General features: G+C 40.9%; 1 protein-coding gene across 3 annotated transcripts in view; it reads left to right on the top strand.

Moving 5' to 3' along the window:
• Positions 1–19403, top strand: part of EIF2A (eukaryotic translation initiation factor 2A) — a 91287-nt gene extending 71884 nt beyond the window's left edge. Inside the window, exons 11-14 of one of the 3 annotated variants that reach the window (XR_007951624.1) lie at positions 14662–14757; positions 15640–15768; positions 17297–18326; positions 19267–19403. The gene's annotated coding sequence lies outside the window, so the exon portion shown is untranslated. The remainder of the gene's footprint in view (positions 1–14661; positions 14758–15639; positions 15769–17296; positions 18327–19266) is intronic. The other 2 variants (XR_007951626.1, XR_007951625.1) reach the window with 2 other exon arrangements.
• The last annotated feature ends 2568 nt before the right edge of the window (positions 19404–21971 follow it).

Below are 21971 nucleotides of genomic sequence, written 5' to 3'. Positions count from 1 at the left end.
AAATTCTCTAAAACTGCTCTATTAATTAGAGAAACGCAAATTATAACAGCTTTGATATATCATCTCATACCTATCAGAGTAGATAAAATGATAGAAGGGGAAAATTACAAATATTCTAGGAGATATGGAAAAACTGGGATATGTTATTAACTGATCCATATTTTGAAGAGTAATCTCGAATTATGTCCAAAGAATTATAAAACTGTGTATACCTTTTGATGCAACAATACCATAATAAGACTATTTCTCAAAGTGATCAGGGAAAAAGAAAAAAAAAAACCTTTCTAAAATATTTATAGCAGCTCTCTGTGATAGCAAAGACTGGAAATTGAGGGAATGCCCATCAATTGGGGAATGGCTAAAAATGTTTGAGCTATAATTGTGATGAAAATCTATTGGTTGGTTTTACGAAAACATGGAAAGACTTGCATGAAATATTGAGCAGTGTCAAGAAAATGTTGTACACAGTAACAGCAATATTGTTCAAGAACAAGTTTGTAAGTTATTTTGAGCATTATAAATGCTCAAATTAACTACAAAGGACCTGTGAAGGAAGATGTATCTACCTCCAGAGAAAGGATTGATAAATATGTAGATCTCACCTTTTACTTTTAGAATTTCAAGTTTAGTGTTTGACTGGGGGTTTTTAATTTGTTCCTTTTCTAGCATTTTTAATTGCAAACCCAATTCATTGACCTTCTCTTTCTCTATTTTATACAAATAGGCCTCTAGAGATATGAAATTTCCCCTTATTACCGCTTTGGCTGCATCCCATACATTTTGGTATGATGTCTCATTATTATCGTTTTCTTGGGTGAAGTTATTAATTATGTCTATGATTTGCTGTTTTACCCAATCATTCTTTAGTATGAGATTATTTAGTTTCCAATTATTTTTTGGTCTACTTCCCCCTGCTTTTTTGTTGAATGTAATTTTCATTGCATCGTGGTCTGAAAAGGATGCATTTACTATTTCTGCCTTACTACATTTGAGTTTGAGGTTTTTATGTCCTAATATATGGTCAATTTTTGTATAGGTTCCATGAACTGCTGAAAAGAAAGTGTATTCCCTTCTGTCTCCATTACATTTTCTCCAGAGATCTATCATGTCTAGCTTTTCTAGTATTCTGTTTACCTCTTTGACTTCTTTCTTATTTATTTTCTGGTTTGATTTATCTAATTCTGAGAGTGCAAGGTTAAGATCTCCCATTATTATAGTTTTACTGTCTATTTATTCTTGCAGCTCTCTTAGTTTCTCTTTTAAGAATTTAGATGCTACCCCACTTGGTGCATATATGTTTAATATAGATAGTGCTTCATTATCCATGCTACCCTTTAGCAAGATATAGTGTCCTTCCTTATCTCTTTTAATTAGGTCAATTTTTGCTTTAGCTTGATCTGAGATCAGGATGGCTACCCCTGCTTTTTTGACTTCACCTGAAGCATAGTAGATTTTGCTCCAACCTTTTACCTTTAACCTGCATGTATCTCCCCGCTTCAGGTGTGTTTCCTGTAAACAACATATTGTAGGATTCTGGCTTTTAATCCATTCTGCTAACCGCTTCCTCTTTATGGGGGAGTTTACCCCGTTCACGTTTATGGTTAGAATGACCAATTCTGTATTACTTGCCATCTTGTTAACCCGGTTTATGCTTTCCTCCCTTCTTTCCCCTTTCCCCCCCTTCCAAGTAATAAGCTTGTGAGCACCCCTTGCTTCTCACAGCCCTCCCTTTTTAGTGTCCCTCCCCCCGCCTTAGAGTTCCTCCCCCTATCTTACCCCTTTCCCTCCCAGTTCCCGTATTCCCTTCCGCTTAGCTTATTCCTTCCCTTTCCACTTTTCCCTTCTCACTTTTCAATGAGATGGGAGAAGTTTCACCATAGATTGAATATGTCTTAAGATTTTTCACTTAAAGCCAATTCTGAAGGCAGTAAGATACCCACTATATTCATCCCCCTCCATTCTTTCTCTCAGATATAATAGGTTTCCTATGCCTCTTCATGAGATGTACTACCCCCACTTTACCCTTTTTCTGGTACAATGTCCTTTCCACATCAATTTCTAGAACAAGGTATACATGTATTCTTTATACATCTATATAGTCAAAATATAGTTCCCAAGATTAATCTTTACCTTTTTAGATTTCTCTTGAGTTCTATATTTGTAGATCAAACTTTTTGTTAAGTTCTGGTTTTTTCATCAGAAATAGATGTATAAAGAATACATGTATACCTTGTTCTAGAAATTGATGTGGAAAGGACATTGTACCAGAAAAAGGGTAAAGTGGGGGTAGTACATCTCATGAAGAGGCATAGGAAACCTATTATATCTGAGAGAAAGAATGGAGGGGGATGAATATAGTGGGTATCTTACTGCCTTCAGAATTGGCTTTAAGTGAAAAATCTTAAGACATATTCAATCTATGGTGAAACTTCTCCCATCTCATTGAAAAGTGAGAGGGGAAAAGTGGAAAGGGAAGAATAAGCTAAGCGAAGGGAATACGGGAACTGGGAGGGAAAGGGGTAAGATAGGGGGAGGAACTCTAAGGCGGGGGAGGGACACTAAAAAGGGAGGGCTGTGAGAAGCAAGGGGTGCTCACAAGCTTATTACTTGGAAGGGGGGGAAAGGGGAAAGAAGGGAGGAAAGCATAAACCGGGGTTAACAAGATGGCAAGTAATACAGAATTGGTCATTCTAACCATAAACGTGAACGGGGTAAACTCCCCCATAAAGAGGAAGCGGTTAGCAGAATGGATTAAAAGCCAGAATCCTACAATATGTTGTTTACAGGAAACACACCTGAAGCGGGGAGATACATGCAGGTTAAAGGTAAAAGGTTGGAGCAAAATCTACTATGCTTCAGGTGAAGTCAAAAAAGCAGGGGTAGCCATCCTGATCTCAGATCAAGCTAAAGCAAAAATTGACCTAATTAAAAGAGATAAGGAAGGACACTATATCTTGCTAAAGGGTAGCATGGATAATGAAGCACTATCTATATTAAACATATGCACCAAGTGGGGTAGCATCTAAATTCTTAAAAGAGAAACTAAGAGAGCTGCAAGAATAAATAGACAGTAAAACTATAATAATGGGAGATCTTAACCTTGCACTCTCAGAATTAGATAAATCAAACCAGAAAATAAATAAGAAAGAAGTCAAAGAGGTAAACAGAATACTAGAAAAGCTAGACATGATAGATCTCTGGAGAAAATGTAATGGAGACAGAAGGGAATACACTTTCTTTTCAGCAGTTCATGGAACCTATACAAAAATTGACCATATATTAGGACATAAAACCTCAAACTCAAATGTAGTAAGGCAGAAATAGTAAATGCATCCTTTTCAGACCACGATGCAATGAAAATTACATTCAACAAAAAAGCAGGGGGAAGTAGACCAAAAAATAATTGGAAACTAAATAATCTCATACTAAAGAATGATTGGGTAAAACAGCAAATCATAGACATAATTAATAACTTCACCCAAGAAAACGATAATAATGAGACATCATACCAAAATGTATGGGATGCAGCCAAAGCGGTAATAAGGGGAAATTTCATATCTCTAGAGGCCTATTTGTATAAAATAGAGAAAGAGAAGGTCAATGAATTGGGTTTGCAATTAAAAATGCTAGAAAAGGAACAAATTAAAAACCCCCAGTCAAACACTAAACTTGAAATTCTAAAAGTAAAAGGTGAGATCTACATATTTATCAATCCTTTTCTGGAGGTAGATACATCTTCCTTCACAGGTCCTTTGTAGTTAATTTGAGCATTTATAATGCTCAAAATAACTTACAAACTTGTTCTTGAACAATATTGCTGTTACTGTGTACAACATTTTCTTGACACTGCTCAATATTTCATGCAAGTCTTTCCATGTTTTCGTAAAACCAACCAATAGATTTTCATCACAATTATAGCTCAAACATTTTTAGCCATTCCCCAATTGATGGGCATTCCCTCAATTTCCAGTCTTTGCTATCACAGAGAGCTGCTATAAATATTTTAGAAAGGTTTTTTTTTTCTTTTTCCCTGATCACTTTGAGAAATAGTCTTATTATGGTATTGTTGCATCAAAAGGTATACACAGTTTTATAATTCTTTGGGCATAATTCGAGATTACTCTTCAAAATATGGATCAGTTAATAACATATCCCAGTTTTTCCATATCTCCTAGAATATTTGTAATTTTCCCCTTCTATCATTTTATCTACTCTGATAGGTATGAGATGATATATCAAAGCTGTTATAATTTGCGTTTCTCTAATTAATAGAGCAGTTTTAGAGAATTTTTATATGACCACATATGGTTTTAATTTCTTCACTGAAAAACTACTTATTTATGTCCTTTGACCATTTGTCAATTGAAAAATGACTTATATTTTTATGGATTTGACAAAATTCCCTATATATTTGAGATATGAGACCTTTATCTAAGAAACTATATATATTATCCCTCAACCCTCACCAATTTTCTTCTTTGCTTCTAATCTTGGCTACATTTATTTTATTTTAGCAAACCCTTTTTAATTTAATGTATTCAAAACTATCCATTTTATAACCTCTCATTGCTCCCTATTTCTTATTTATTTATAAATTGTTCATCTATCCTAAGTTTGACAGTTGATATACTTCTTCTTCTTCTTCTTCTTCTCCTCCTCCTCGTTGTGGTCCTCCTCCTCCTCCTCCTCTTCTTCCTCATCTTCCTCTTTCTCCTTTCTTCTTCTTCTTCTTCTTCTTCTTCTTCTTCTTCTTCTTCTTCTTCTTCCTCCTCCTCCTCCTCCTCCTCTTCCTCCTCCTCTTCTTCTTCCTCCTCCTCCTCCTCCTCCTCCTCCTCCTCCTCTTCTTCTTCTTCTTCTTCTTCTTCTTCTTCTTCTTCTTCTTCTTCTTCTTCTTCTTCTTTTTCTTCTTCTTCTTCTTCTTCTTCTTCTTCTCTCTCTCTCTCTTCTCTCTCTCTCTCTCTTTCTCTCTTTCTGCCTCTCTGTCTATCTCTCTCTCCCATTCTCCCACCCACTTTCCATCTCTGCCTCCCTCACTGTCTTTCTCTATCTCTGCCTCTCCCCCATAAGTTTTTCCTGAGTTAATTCCCTTTTTATGTTTCTGTCATATTTTAAACTAGAGATATTTCAAAGGGGAAGGAGCTGCTTAAAGACATTTGTGGGAACTTTCTCTTTTTTTGTTCAATTTTGCCTGACCTATCATGACTTCATTTGGGCTTTTCTTGACAAAGATACTGAGTGGTTTGTCTTTTTTTTTTTTTTCCTAACTCATTGTATAGATGAGGAAACTGAGGCAGAGTTAAGTATCTTGCCCATAGTTCCACAGCTTAGTAAGTGTCTGAACTGAGATTTGAACTTAGAAAAAAAAGCATCTTCCATCCAGAAAGAAGATTATGGGGATTGATTGTGGATCGTAACATAGTGTTTTCACTTTTTTTGTTGTTTGATTGCTTTTTTTTTCTTTTTCTCATGCTATAGTTTATCTTCATTCTTTCTTCTAATATGGGGACCTCAGCTGGAGAGGCGTCTTTATACACAACCAAGAAAAATGAGAAAATGAAACTTCCTAAGAAGTTTCCTTTTTGATCTGATTTTTTCTTGTGCAGCATGATGTGGAAATTATTTAGGAAAAAAAAAAAGAAAGAAAGAAAGAAAAAAAAGAAAAAAAATGTCTTCCTGACTCTAGGACTGGCTATCCATTGCACCACCTAACTACCCAATACAACCTGGTATTATTATGTAAGGAATAGCAAATAAACCAGGGTAACTGGATAGAGGGGAAGTAAGTATATGGAGGCGAATAAGGAAGAAGACTGGAAAGATGCAAGGATCATGTTATGAAGAGCTTTGAATGCCAGAGGACTTCATATTTGATACTAGAGACCTGAACTATAGTGATTATATGAGTAGAAAGAAAGAGCACATATTAGAGATATTGAATTAATAATTAGTTAAATTGTGATATAGGCCCACAGTTCTTTTGGTACTTGCCAGGAAAAACCACAATTGCAGTCGGAAATGAGTTGACAGTCACAATTTAATAAGGTTTAAAGGGGATGGGGACAAACAGCAAAGAAAATACAGTACTTACAAATACAAATATTTGAGATATGAGACCTTTATCTAAGAAACTGTATATATTATCCCTCAACCCTCGCCAATTTTCTGCTTTGCTTTTAATCTTGGCTACATTTATTTTATTTTAGCAAACCCTTTTTAATTTAATGTATTCAAAACTATCCGTTTTATAACCTCTCATTGCTCCCTATTTTTTATTTATTCATAAATTATTCATCTATCCCTAAGTTTGATATAGTTGATATAGTTCTTCTTACAAAACTTACAAAAAGCAATCTACATAGGGAGAGAGGATGAGATGGTGAAGGAAGACAAATAGTGGTGAGGAAGAAAGAGAAGTACTGAGAATCACTAGTGTAGCCATAAATTAAAGTTGGGAGCTTTCAGCAGCATGGACACAATGGAGGTGGCAGAATACTCAGAAAGCAGGAGTTTGAGAGTCTCATTTTAAGAGTTTTGGGGAACAATAGGGTAAATCTAATTGTGGTACCACCTTGGGGATAGTTCATTAACATATCAAAATTATTTCAAAGTTGTCAGTAAAACTTTAAAATTACCATATTCACATCATCTCAAAATTATCTGCACCATTTGGTAATCTGCTGGTCTTTAATGCACAGGTTTGGAATTTGTCTGGGATTTACATACCATAGGACCGGGACAGTAAAGTTTAGATGGCTCCCTCTGATCTAGCACATATTACCAGGATGTGATTTTTCATTAATGACGCTCCTACGAGCTCCTGCTATTGCTACTTTAGACTAGCTATTCATAAATTGCTAGATTATACTGATTAGAAGCAGGCAGGGAAGACAGAAGGACCAGAAGATGCAATTTAAAACGACTTGTAAAGGTAGAAATAAGAAGATTTGGTAACACATTGGATATGTGAGGAATTAAGAATGAAACAAAGGTAGTGAACCTAGATTACTGGATGGATGGTAGTGCCCTTGACCATAATAGGGAATTAAGGAAGTATGTGTGGAAGAGGTGGCAATTGGAAAGAATGATAACAAGTTCAGTTTTTGACATGTTGAATATGAGATACCCTGAAGGCAGTTGGTGATGTATAAGTGTAGTTCCAGAGAGATCTCAAAGTATCTTCTTAGAGATGATAGCTCCCATAAGATCAAATGAGATAGTGCAGAGGGATAAGCCCAGGACAGACCCTTGGGGGACATTCATAATTAGTGAGCATGATATGGATTAGAACCAGCAAGGGAGAGATCATGATCAGACAGATAAGAAGACAAGAAAAGGGAGAAGAAGAGTTGGGGAAATTATCTTATGTATAAGAAGTGCATAAGAAAGGATTTATATGATGGAGGGGGAAAATATGGGGAAGGGTGTAGAAGGCCAAGAGATAAGACTACATTCCAGGTTTTGAGTCTTATAGTAACTTGGCTCAATAAAATTCCTTTATTGATATAGCAGAGACTGCTTGTCAGTATAATAAAGTAATAATCTAGAGACTGAAGTAAAATGCAATTTTGGATTTAAAGCTAAACCTTTGAATTTAGGACAGGAAAGAATGTCCAGGAGGAGACTAAAGATTTTTTGGAGAAAGATACATGAGATAATAAACTTTACTCTGATGTTTATCTCAACTATTTACATCTCTAAGTAACCAAGATCTGGGACTTACACGGGATTTAATCATTTACACCATAGTAGAATTTTATTAGCCTATAGGAATTTTAAAGGAGTGTACTTTGTATCAGACCTATGAGCATTTAAGGTATATATTTGTGTCTCTGATAAACTTCGAAGAGTCCACAAGCAGGACTTCTCTGCCTGGCCCCTTATGTTGTCACATCCCTCATCACTACAGGAGCTGGACTCCAACAGAAGGGGAGCAGGTAGTATTTGAACTAATTTTGTCTTTCCTTGAATCTGTAGTGCTTAGTACAGGGGTTGGCCCACAGAAAGCTTTTAACATGTTCATTGATTCTTGGATTATTTGTACATAATTGTTTGTATGTCATTTGCTCAATTTGATCAGGATCTGAAGGCAAGAAGTGCTCTAATTTTGCCATCTAGTGTTTAACATTTCAGAGAGGAAGCATTAGCACTAGGAAGGTTTCTAGACTGATGGCTATATAAAAAAAAATTGCATCACTTTCATTAATAATAATATCCACACTGCTCAAAGGGCGATCAAACTCTGTATACCCTTTGATCCATCAGTGTCTCTACTAGGTCTGTTACCTAAGATCATAAAAAAGAAAAAAGAACTCACATGTTCAAAAATGTTTGTAGCAGCCCTTTTTAATTTTTTTTATTTTTTTATTTTTATTTTTTAGCTGAGGCAATTGGGGTTAAGTGACTTGCCCAGGGTCACACAGCTAGACAGTGTCTGAGACCAGATTTGAACTCGGGTCCTCCTGACTTCAGAGCTGGTGCTCTATCCACTGCGCCACCTAGCTGCCCCATAGCCGCTCTTTTTTAGTGGCAAATAATTGGAAATTGAGTGGATGTCCATCAGTTGGGGAATGGCTGAATAAATGATGGTATATAATTATTTATGAAATATTTTTGTTCTGTAAGAAACGATCAGCAGGATGATTTCACAAAGGCTTGTAGAGACTTACATGTACTGATGCTAAGTGAAGTGAGTAGAACTGGGAGAATACTTGTATACAGTAAGAAAATAATACATTGATCAATTTTGATGGACTTGACTATTTTCAACAATGAAGTGATTCAGGCTAAATCCAATGGTCTTGGGATGAAGAGAGCCATCTGTACTCAGAAAGAGGACAGGGACCGGGTATGAATCACAACATAGCATTTTCACCTTTATTGTTGTTTTTGCTTCTTTTGTTTTCTTCTTCATTTTTTCCCTCTTTTTTGATCTGATTTTTCTTGGGCAGCATGATCAATGTGGAAATATGTATAGAAGAACTGCACACATTTAACATATATTGGATTACTTGCTATCTAGAGAAGGGGGTGGGAGGAAGGGAAGGAGAAAAATTTGGATCAAAAGTTTTGCAAGAGTGAATGTTTAAAATTATCTTTGCATATATTTTGAAAATAAAAAGCTATTTTTTAAAAATAGCTTTTTACAAGTTATATGCATGGGTAATTTTACAGCGTTGACAATTGCCAAACCTTTTGTTCCAATTTTTCCCCTCCTTCCCCTCACCCCCTCCCCTAGATGGTAGGATGACCAGTAGATGTTAAATATATTAAAGTATAAATTAGATACACAATAAGTATACATGACAAACCGTTATTTTGCTGTACAAAAAGAATCGGACTCTGAAATATTGTACAAGTAGCCTGTGAAGCAAATCCAAAATGCAGGCGGGCAAAAATAGAGGGATTGGGGATTCATTGTAATGGTAAAAAGCTATTCTTTAGGGGGAAAAAAATTAAAAAAGAAAAAAACAAAGTTGGAAATTACAAGATTTAGAAAAAAAAGAATTAGCAATCAATCAAAAAAAAAATCCCTAACAACCATCATCATTTACTCAGGGCAACGCGCTCTCCATTTCTTGAATCATTTCGTGCTCTCTACAAGCCCGAGAAGTGGGGATTATTCTCATTTGGCAGAGAAGGAAACTGAGGCTGAAAGAACGCAGGGGATTCGTCCCCGGTCACGCGGATGGAGCCTGAAGCAGGATTCGAACGCAGCTTCGGGCCCCTCTCGAGTTTCCTTGTATCCCTTCTCTCTGTTTGGAAAGATGCTCTCCATGGGCCGGTTCTGCCCAGTCGCTCCGAGCCTGCGCGCCGAGCTCCTTCCGCCACTCTTAGGGTGAGGAGCTCCCGCGCGTGCGCGAGAGCCTGGTTCGGAAGGGGAGGCGGGGAGAAGGAATTCTTGCCTGCGCATGCGCCGGTTCGCGCTCCGCTCCGTTTCAAGTAGTGCTGGGGCTCGCCTCGGGGCCAGACCGGCCTTGCGCGGTGTAGTGCTGAGCGGCGGCCCCTGCGGTACCTACACTGTCAGGTTCTTGCTGCTCCTTCTCATGGCGGCGGCGGCGCTGCGGGCGAGGCCTCGGCCGACACGGGCGGCGTACCGGGCAAGCGGCTCAAGATGCAGTACGCCACGGGGCCGCTGCTCAAGTTCCAAATCTGGTGAGCGCGGCGAGGGCTGGAGGGATGCGGCCGCCGAGCCAGGCGAGGCCGGGGCTGTGCGGCCTAGTGCGGGCGGGCGGCGGAGGACGATGCGGGTGGGAGGAGGCCGGTGCCGGCTACAGACGTGTGCGGCGGAGGGGAGCGGGGCGGGGGCGCCTCCAAACTTTGACAGGTGGTTCCCTGGATGAGAGGTGCTTCTCGGGCCAGCCCCTGCCTTGCAGCCGGGGGCCCCGGGTTCGAGTTCCGCCTCCCCGCGGCCGTCTGGGCCCTCTAAGCAGGGCCTGAGCAGCGTGACCCCGGTGTTCTGTCCGGGTGATCCCGAGCCGGGGTCCGGTGCAAACCGGCTTCCCGGAGCTGCCTCCTTGGTGAGGTTATCGCGAGCCCCGGCATCTGCTCTGCGGGTCTTGGGCTTTTACGGGCCGGGACCCCCAAACACCGAGAGGGCATCCCCCAGGGCCCCAGCCCAACCCTCTTCCCTCTAGATGAGAAGGGACTGACAGCCAGGGTCACCCCCGCAAACCGAACCTGCCTTCGGAACCGGGACTCCTTCCTTGGCGTGCAGAAAGCGAACCCAGCCTTCAGTGCAAGCTCACACCCAGCGGACTTCGATTCATTCGTTTATTTATTCATTTATCTCAGCTTTTCTCGGGAGTGACTTAGAAAATTATATTACTTTGGAAATGAAAGTATCAAAATATCAAAAACGATGAGCAAGAAGCCGGAGAAATCTGCAGGATCATCCATTTCCATTCTTTGCCCAAAGTTTCTGTCCCTTCAGCCTTTCCCCCAGATCAGACTTTGTAACAGAAATGTCAGATAAAGGAAATGCTTTCTGAATACAACTTATATACAAGCCCCGCTTCTCCCCAATGCTACTCAAATTACATAGATTCCCCCCACAAACAAGGTCCCGAGAAAGTCAAACTCGGGTTTGAATCAGCGTTATGGGTTTGAGCATTGATAGACCTGAGAGCCCCCTCTCCAGGAAAATGCTCTAGTGCCTTACCTTGTGACCTTGCCCAAGTCCTGGTCTGTTTCCTTATTTCCCAATGGAGAGGGCTTATTTGAAGTATCTTTAAGGTGCCTTCTAGCTCTAATTCCTTGTTTCTATTTTGTTTTTGCTTTCATCAGCTTTTGTTTTTCAGTAGAAAGAGAAAAACACAAACCCAAGTCTCTTCCCATATTTCTGATAGAAACTAAGCATTCAAAATATTAGGGCTTTAAAATTTCATTTTAACAATACTGTGAAGTCTGCTTCAGGAAATTGACTGGGACTGTCTTCCACTCTTGCTTTCCCCTTTTGATATTTTACAGTTTCTGTTTAGTTTCTAGTCTTTGACCTGTCATATTTATATGCACCCCCATTAAATGTAACAGATAATGTAATGCAGATGGTTGTAAATGAATGTACACCTGTTAGGGAGCACTGCACACCTGGCTGGCTTTTCTTGCAAGATTTAAATGTTGTACTCTGTCCCAATTGAGATTTTGAAGCCATATGTGGCTTTACAAATTTGATTCAAGAAGAAGCCTTTGCCTCTATAGAACAATGTATGATAGCACCTCCATTGTAATGTTCTTCTTTTCTCTAAAATATGATCATTCTCTGGGAGCAGGTTTCTTGGGGGACTCCTGGAGGCAGCCTTAGTTTCGGTTCTGAGTAAAGTCACCTCAAATGCAGCCAGCTGTTAAAGTACAGTCCTTTATTGTCTCTTTCAAAATAGCCCAGTTAGTTTTCTTAGAGGCCTATCTCCCTCCTTGGTTCTAAGAGCTCTTGCAGCTTGTCCTTTGTCTCTTCCAGCTTCAGCCTCTAGCTCCCTCTGAATCTCCAGTTCTGCTGACTCCTTACTGAGGCTCATCCTCTTATATGCTCTTTTAGAGATGTGAACTCAAAGGTTGACTCCTCCTCCGAGAGAGTGGGATTGTGGGTTCCTGACTTATGAATCTCCCAGACTTGTGAACTCTAATGTGTGAACTCTCAAAGGTGTAAACTTAAATATATAAGCATTGTTTCTATCAATTCCAGTGAGTTAACATTTTGTAAGGATTCTAGCATATCAAACAAGGCTGCTTTCGTGGAACTCCCGTCTCTGATAGGATGCCTATCAATGGGGTTGGAGGCATTTTTGTTTGTGTTTTGCTTTCGTAAACAGGCTATTCATGTAGGACTATTTCATTCTTTACAATTCTTGCTTAAGTGGTCCCTAATTAAGATATAAAATACATTAGTGTTCTTTACAGCTGGGACTGAAATGACTGAATGACAGAATTTGTACAGCATACTGTCGTAAATACGCGGGCCTGGATTCACATATTCTGGCTAGGTATACAGGCAATTGCTTTCACCTCCTTGCCCATACCTGCTCTGCATTGGTGGAAGGGCTTCCCTTACTGGGAGCCCCCTATCCTAAAGAAATGGCAGGTCCAATCTCCTCATATCCAGGATAAACATTTTAGTACTTACCCTAGATGACCACTAGTGGCAGATTTGGGACTTCTGATTCTTTTTTTTTTTTTTTTTTTTTAATTATAACTTTTTATTGACAGAGCCCATGCCTGGGTAATTTTTTTACAACATTATCCCTTGCACTCATTTCTGTTCCGACTTTTCCCCTCCCTCCCTTCACCCCCTCCCCCAGATGGCAAGCAGTCCTATACAAGTTAAATATGTCACAGTGTATCCTGGATAGAATATATGTGTGCAGAACCGAACAGTCCTCTTGTTGCACAGGAAGAATTGGATTCAGAAGGTAAAAATAACCTGGGAAGAAAGACAAAAATGCAAGCAGTTTACATTTATTTCCCAGTGTTTTTTCTTTGGTTGTAGTTGCTTCTGTCCATCCTTGATCAAGTGATTCCATCAGAATACATCCTCATCCAGTATCGTTGTTGAGGTATATTATGATCTCCTGGTTCTGCTCATTTCACTTAGCATCAGTTCATGTAAAGGACTTCTGATTCTTATTCAAGTGGACTCTTTCTACTAATCCTAACCCACATCAATTTCACTTGAAATTTTAATGAGTCATAGAGACTTAAATGTTTATTAATTACCAATAAATTCTGTAAACAAAGCATAAAAATACTTTTACAGTTTTTAAAATTGTTTTTCAGGGATTTTAAATTTTTGAGCAATTTGTATTTGGCTGAAATAGTAAATTTGTTTTGAACTTCATGTTACTGTTTTCCAACTGTTGATAATACTGCTCTGGTATACTGCTATTACATCAGCATAGCAACACACCACACAAATGGGACCAGAGGGAGACATAGTGTTGTTTTTTAAAACAAAGCAAAAGTCTATTGTCTTGATCATTCCTAAGTGCCACAAATACTTTATTTTTAATTGTAAATTGATGGAGGGATGAAGTTAGAGTGTAATTTTGATGGTGACATTGATTTTCTATAAGGAAAATAAAATTGAAGTTATTTGAACCCTTAAATTAGTTTTTAGTTTCACAAAGGAAGCATCCCTGCAGTACAGACAACAAGGCAGTGATTGCATTGAATTTATCCCAATTTGTAAGTGAGCCTCAATTTACCCCTTCTTTCCCAGTGGGGCCTTATAACTTTTATTTGTAATCCCTTAGGCCATCTCAGTCTTCCTGAACTCTATCTGGTCACTGGACCCAGATGTTCTGGAGGGGACAGGGAGGGGGCTGACCTTGCCCAGCTTTAAGTCCAGTTCACTTGCAGGTCACAGCATCCCCTCCCTGATGTCTTGGTCTTCCTCAAGAACCAAGGACAAGCAACAAGGTCATCCTCTAATCTCAGATTTTAAAAGGAAAATCTAGTAAATTAAGTAACTTTTTATGCAAAGAAAGTAAGTGAGTGTGCTTTATATTTGAAGTTTTAAGGCCTCAGCAGTAAGAAAAGGCCTCTGTGGAAGTTATTCCTGGTATCTGGTTTCATAAAAATCAGATGTCAACAGAATTACTAAGAAAAACTCTATTGTTTCACAGAAGGAAGTGAATTCTGCCAGCTCTCATATAGCTGAGAGGTATCATATGTTAGCTTGGATGAAAAGCCTAATTAAAGCCATTCTGCCATTTGGAATATTTTAACTGCTGATAACAGTTCTACAATGTCTGTTAGTTTTTACTGCTTCAGAAGCACCCATGGTTTTGTCATTGTAAATATGTTTTGCCTCCATGTAGATAGCTGACAACCTTGACATGCCTCGTGCCATGGAAAAGTTGCTCCAGCCAAGAAAACGATCCCTTGATGACTAGGCCTAAGGGTACCTGAGCCATTGGAACTTTTGCTGGGCCTTTCCTCAAAGTTTCTCTGCTTTGGGAGACCTGCCAGAGCTTTGCTGCTGCTGCCTGGGAGACCCCAGAGTCGCCTCCGGGTACAGCAAAGTGACTGATGAGCTCTTTTACTGTGTAGTCTAAAGAATGTAAATCAACAAAATCACGTGTTCTGTGCGGAAATGGGTATAATGGCCATGCCTTGGGACCCACAGTGCGGGGTTTATGTTTCCTGATGGTTGTTGTCTGTTTCCTGTAGCATGAGGATGAACCACCTCAGAATATGAAACCGCCATTATCTAAGACAGCTCTGAAAAATCAAAGAAAACATGAAGCCAAGAAAGCTGCCAAGCAGGTACCGCAACTGTCGTCGCTCCGGGGCTCTGGGGTCGGTGGGCTCGGAGCTGGTCTTTTACCTGAGATGAGAGACATTGAATGTGTCCTTTAATTGAGAAAGAAAATTCTGAATAACACCAAGAATACAATGTCTGGAAAGCATAGGAGTTTGTGTCAGGAAGGTACCCAGAATATTTTCAAGTGAAATCATAAAATGAAAGATGCAAAGACATAAGGCCCAACACTCCCTGCATGCACCGAGATGATTAATACCTTTCCAGTTGTGAAGGATGGACTTGGACTTACCCCAGCATCTTCTTGGGGCACATTGATGAGACGGCTATCTGAAGTCACCCTCTCGGGAGTCCTGAAGTCCAGCAAGGCTTTATGTGGGGGGCCCATGGCCTTGGTCTCGTTGACTTACAGTTACAGGCCACAAAACATAATAGCTGCCAGATACCGAATTAAAGGAGCCAGTTGGGTAATTGATGGCAGTAAGCCCAATCAGTTTGACCAACAGGTTCAGCTCGAAGCATTTCTTTTTGTTAGGCAGATATCTTTCTGTTCAGACCCTCAATTTATATCTCACAGTGTATAAAAGATAAAGTCACATTTTGATTTCTACATTTTATACATCTGCCAGGGGTCCTCAAACTTTTTAAATAGGGGGCCAGTTCACTATCCCTCAGACTGTTGGAGGGCTGGACTATAGTAAAAACAAAAACTTTGTTTTGTGGGCCTTAAAGAAACTTCATAGCCCTGGGTGAAGGGGATAAACGTCCTCAGCTGCTGCATCTGGCCCACCGGCTGTAGTTTGAGGATCCCTGATCTAGACTATGGTGGTTTAAAATTTAGTGTTTGTGTTTTCTTGGACCATTGTGTAACAGATAAATTCTTACAGGAAGCCAGAAACGAAGGCAGTCAGGATTTGGCCCTTAATCCAGCTCCACAGCAGAACCCCCCACGGAATGTCTCTCTGCCAACATCGGGAGACCCTGAGGTAGACAAAAAAATCAAGAACCTGAGAAAGGTAAGGGGCTTCTCCCTAAAAGGACAAACACAAATTGCCCAGAAAGGAAGGTGGGGAGGATCATCGGAGATGGGGAGGATCATCGGGTGACAGGGCTTTCTTACAGATGGAGGGGTGGGAGAGGAGATGAGAGAAGCTTGGACTTATCCTGGGCTGTGACATTGTAAGGGAAGGAGGCTCTGGTTCTGGGCTCATCCCCAATGATTGACCAAGTTCCATCTTAACGTCCAGCATGTCTGCCAAATGCTGCATGTTTGTGCAGCCGTGGGGCCCAAGCTGTCTTACCCCTGAGCATGACTGGCCATTTGGGTCTGAGAAATGGAAGCCGAGAGGTCAGTGAGGTGCCCGGAGTCTCCCCGTCGCTTAGTGACGAGTGACACCGTCCCTGGAAGCAGGTTCCTCGGCTCTCTAGGGCTTCTCACTGTTAGTTCTCACCTGGGGAGTCCCTGGGAGTGCCTTGATGCTGGGTTTAGTTGGAAGTTTGGGGATGTTGGGAGGTGGGAGGGGACAACATCTGTGGCCACTGGGCGCCCTCTAGAGGCCAGGAAGTCCTAGAGCTAGGAGTGTGGCTACAGATGTGGGGAACAGATGTGGGGAATGGGAGTGGGACACAGCCATGGGGATGGAAGGCGGGTTCTGCAAACTGCTCTTTATTCTAACCTTGCTGTCACTCAACTCAAGGCTGTTAAGGCTCCTGAAAATATTTTAACATAACTGAAGAAAATTTCAGGGAATATTTTTAGTTGGTATTGAGTGCTTTTCCAAAAGTGACAGAAAGGTGTTGCACGTGTACTTATGAGGTTCTTTCCCCGTGGTGGTGCTAGCAGATTTCCTCTGGAGTTTTTATCCATGCCGCCAGTGTTCTCCTCTAACTTATATCAGTTTCTGTTGTATTTATGGTTACTATTAGTTGTGGATGCTCCTATCCTCCTATGGAATGGAGCAGAGCTACTTGATGGGCACTTGCTAGGGTACCCAGGGATTCTAGAGTGACATCTGGGACCAAGGAAGAGAGGTCCTATTTTATGTGGCTTAAGTTTCTAAAAATTGGCTTATCCTGAGTACCAGCCCTGGAGTCAGGACCAGTTCAAATTTGATCTCAGACACTTCACACTTCCTAGGTGTGTAACCCTGGGCAAGTCACTTAACCCCAATTGCCTCAGCAAAAAAAATCCAGACAAACAAACTAAAAAAAACCTTATCCCTCTCTCAAATTTGAATAGTTTTTTTTTTTAAAGCTTTTTATTTTCAAAATATGCATAGATACATTTTTCAACATTGCCTCTTGCATACTCTTATGTTTCAGGTTTTCCTCTCCTTCCTCCTACCCCTTTTCCTAGATGGCAAGCAAGCCAATATATATTATACATGTTGAAATGTGTAAACATATTTATACAATTCTTTTGCTGCACCAGAAAAAAAAATCAGATGAAAAAGGAAAGAAAATGAGTTAAGAAAATAAAATGCGAGTGAACAACCACAAAAAGAGTGACAATGTTATGTTGTGAACTACATTCAATTCCCACAGACTTCTCTCTGGGTATAGATGGCTCTCTTCTTCACAAGATCATTGGAACTGGCCTTCGTCATCTCACTGTTGAAAAGTCACGTCTGTCAGAATCGGTCCTCATATAATCTTCTTGTTGTCATGTACAATAATCTGGTTCTCCTCATTTCACATCTGTTCATGTAAGTCTCTCCAGGCCTTTCTAAAATTATCTTCCTGCTCATTTTTCTTTTCTTTTTTTAAAAATTATTATAACTTTTTATTTACAAAGCATATGCATGGGTAATTTTTCAACACTGACCTTTGCAAAGCCTTCTTTCCAAAGTTTCCCCTCTTTCCCTCCACCCACTCCCCCAGATAGCAGGTGTTCCAATATATGTTAAATATGTTAAAATATATGTTGAATCCAGAATATGTATATATATATATCCATTCAGTTATCTTGCTGCACAAGGAAAATTGGATCTAGAAAGAAAAAAACCTAAAGGAAAACAAAAATGCAAGCAACAACAAAAAGAATGAAAATGCTATATTGTGGTCCACACTCAGTTCCACAGTCCTCTCCCCGAGTGTAGATGGCTCTCTTTATTACTGAAGAATTGGAACTGGTCTGAATCAATTCATTATTGGAGAGCTCCATCCATTAGAATTGATCATTATATAGTCTTGTTGCCATGTACAATGATCACCTGGTTCTGCTTGTTTTACTTAGCATTCCTGGTCATTTCTTACAGAACAATACTTCAAATAGCTTCTTTTAAATTTTGTAAATAGCTTGTTACATTTTTGACATTGCCAATGATAACCTAAAATTTTTAAAAAATATACTCCCTCCTGGTCTTTCTGCTACAGTACTTTGATTTAAACAAAATAGGATGATTGAATTGGCTTTATTCTAATTTCAGATCTTTTTAAAAAATCAGTTTGTATGTAATGACTAAGTCTTCTAACACTTTTTTCTTTCCCCCTCCTTTAATCTCATTTGATTTTAATAGAAAGTGAACAATTGAAAGAATAAGCAGCTCGTGGTAAACAGCTTGAGAAAAATCAGGTATTATCTTCTGTCTTCTTTTGGGGTTATAGTTCTTTTTTAGCTTACTTTTCTGAAATAATTTATCAGCTAGGAGCATATAAATTCTTTTTTTGGTGTGTGGTTTATTTTGGCATGTTAGTTCTTAAAACAAATTTTTTTCTTTAAAAAAATGACTACAAATAATTTTACAAGTCAAGTTTCAGTCTCTTCCATTGAAGTCCTATACCAATGCCTTGATGTGATTTGGAGGCGATCCTGGACGAAACCATGATTGAAGGCTGAGTCTAATCGCCTCAGTAGACCTAGAAAGACTTCCCGTTTGTGACCTTGTGACAGATCGCTTTCATTTCTCTTTCTCCCCAGAATCAGGCTGGGCAGTAGATTTATACCCAGCCCCCATAGACATATCGGTATAGATACATGTATACCTGTATGTATGTTAGTTGAATAACACATTTACATGTATCATGAGAATGTTTAAAGAGCATCTGCAGAGGAAAATGGGGAGAATTGCCAGAGCCATCAATTCAGAGTGCCCACATTGAAGAAATCACAGATTATTGATCTATTGCTATTTCTCACTCTAAAACAGATAAAATTACATAAATATCTGTCACCATCTGGTCTGTCACTGAAAATCATTTCAATTTTCTATTCATTTTTTTCACTGAGCTTGAGATGCATGGGGCCCTCTATGCCTCCTTCACCACCTGTCCAGTTGTGTAACTGGCCCAAGCCCAATCTTCCTGACAGTTTTTCTTAGCCACAGGTTGCAGCTCTGCTCTCACCCCTCCTCTGTGTAAAGGTCAGAAGAGGAGGCCATATAGGCAGGCTGGACTCTTTTTTACTGGGGCATTAATAGAATGTGTATGCAGATAACATTGATTAAATTGGAGTTTTAAAACTCAATTTTTAGAAATCCTTAGCTCAATAATAATGTTTTGAAATTTTTGTTTAGATGAAGATCCAGAAAGAAAGTGCCCTCCTACAGGAGCTGGAAGACTTGGAGTTGGGTGTTTGAAGTTTTGTGGAAAATCAGTTACCTGAAATCAGTGCAAATACATTCTCTGTATTAAACTTAGTAGAATAATTAAATTTTTTTGTTTCAAATGGCTGAGTTCACACACCTGTACATATTTGCTGTTCATCTACATTTCTAACCATTTATCTTAAAATTTGTGCATGTGGGAAATTATTTAATGTTAAATTTTTATTTCCTAACAAAAACAGATACAGAAATGCTTATGATACAAATTAATATTAATAATTATTAGTAAATATCAAAAAAAAGCATATCAGTTTGAGGGTTTATAAATTTGACAGCTTGAAGATCCCATGCAAAAAAATTGCAACAGAACCCAACTGTTCAGTTATTTTCAGTTTCCACAGAACTATAGAGTTTAATAACATTTTAAATTTAAGAACTTTGTTTCTGTGTTGGATGAAAAATAAGAATTCTTTTGATTATTTTGTAAAGTATGTTCTAAAATAAGTTGGTATCTCTAAACACTCAGGATGATTCTCTATATCAGATTATTTTAATATTAGAAATATGACGGCTCGCCCCCGGTGTTTGGGGGGGGAGAAGGCGTCACAGCCCTGGGGAGGGAATGCACTCCGTAAAGCCAAGGCCCTTGGGCTCTTGCTGGGGCTCGGGATGCCTCCACCCAGAAGGCAGCTCCGGGGAGGCCGGCCTTGGACGGGGCCCGGCCGGGGATCACCCGATAGCACCCCATGGGTCACCCAGCACAGGCCCTGCTTGGAGGGTCCGGAAGGAGGCGGAACTCGAACCCGGGGCCCCGGCCGGGGATCACCCCATGGGTCACCCAGCACAGGCCCTGCTTGGAGGGCCCGGAAGGAGGCGGAACTCGAACCCGAGGCCCCGGCTACAGGGCTGGTCCGAGAGGCACCTCTCGCCCACGGAGGCGACTGTCAAAGTTTGGAGAAGCCCCCTGCCCGCTGCCCTCCGCCGCTTGTGGGTGTAGCCGGCAGGTGGTTCCCTTCCCCCTCCCCGCAGCCCGCCTGCACTGGGCGGAACGGCCCGACCCCGAGCAGGGCGGGGAACCAGACCGGACCGGAGCGCGAGGGCCAGTGCAAGGTGCCGTGAGCGCAGGCGCAAGCACAGTCATTCCTTCTCCCCTCGGACCCAGGCTTTCGCGCAGGCGCAAGCGCTCCTCACCCCAGCGCGGCCAGGAGGCGCGCGGGGCGCAGACTCGGAGCGGCGGGGCGGAGCCGGCCCGGGGAGTGCACCTTCCCGGAGTTAGCGGCGTCCCGGCTTGGCGACACCGGGAAACTTGAGAGGGGCCCAAAGCTGTGTCCGAATCCTGCGTCAGGCTCCATCCGGGTGACGGGGACGAATCACTTGCGCTTTTTCAGCCTCAGTTTCCTTATCTGTCAAATGGAAATAATCACCGCGTTGTCAGAAGCATTCCGTAAACATTCAGACACCACAGCTTGCTCTGCCATCCCCACCTGAGGGGCAGCCCCTCAGCTCCCGGCTCCTCGCCACTACAAACAGGCCCGCCACAAAGCAGAGGCGCTGCTGGGCGTTATGAATGAAAGCGTCCAGTTTTTTGGTGGCCATCGGGCTAGAGACCTTCCTAGTGCCCCTTAATACTAATGCTTCCCCTCCGAGATTACGGCGGCGCGTGAGAAGGTGCCCACCGAGTACCAGGCAGTGTGGTGAGCACCAGAGGGCAAAACCCGAGCACTTCTTGCCCTCAGACCCTGGGCCAGTTGAGCAGACGATATACAAACAGTGATGTACACATTTTCCGAGAATCCGTGAACACGTTAAAAGCCGACTGTGGGCCGGCTCTGTGCTGAGCACTAGATGCTGGGAAAGCCAAAACGAGAACCTTTCCGGCCTCGGATCTTGATCTAACAGCGGAGACAACGTGCAGACCGTGTACATAATCCAAGAGTCAGTGAACATCTGCCAAGAGCCGACTGTGTGCCAGGCACTGGGCTAAATTCTGGAAAAAATAAGAGGCAAAAAGACCATCCCTCACCTTAAAAAGCTCACAGTCTAACGGGGGAAGTAAAATACAGACAAGAGAGATTGCGGATCATCTCAGGGGGGCGGCTCTGAGATTAAGAGCGCGAAAGATTTCTTGTAGAAAGGTAGGGCTTGAAGAAAGCAGGACAAAGAGAAGAAAAAGAGGAAGTTGCAGGCTTGGGGTTGGCTGGCCAGGGAGAACCCCGAGAGTCTAGCGATCACGTGTCTGGTGTGATTACCTCCTCTTGCCCTGTATAGATCCCGTTTATACATAGTTGTTTGCCTCTTGTCTCCCCCATTAGAGTGGGAGCCCTTCAAGGGACCCTGTTTCTGCCTTTCTTTGTATCCCTAGCATTTAGCGCATACAGCAAGCACTTAAAATATGCTTTCTGACCGTCCGACTGTCTCATTTCATAGATGAGAAAGATCGAACACCAGAGAAATAAAGTGACTTGCCTAACTTCACATAATTTACACTGCAGGGTTCTAGACTCCAAGTCCGACACTCAGTTGTCATTTTAGAAATGGGCAAAATGGCCAACACGATTCAAAAAGTAACGTGTGTTTAATTAATTAAAAAAGAAAGAAATGAGCTAAATGAATGAAATCCAGAGAGATTTAGATCTGCCCAAGGTGAAACAGATGACAACTCACATTGCTATCTC

The sequence above is a fragment of the Antechinus flavipes genome, chromosome 3, assembly GCF_016432865.1.
Source record: "Antechinus flavipes isolate AdamAnt ecotype Samford, QLD, Australia chromosome 3, AdamAnt_v2, whole genome shotgun sequence".
Taxonomy (NCBI): domain Eukaryota; kingdom Metazoa; phylum Chordata; class Mammalia; order Dasyuromorphia; family Dasyuridae; genus Antechinus; species Antechinus flavipes.
Note: the sequence above shows the minus strand (reverse complement) of the source record. Positions and strands in the feature narration are given on the sequence as shown.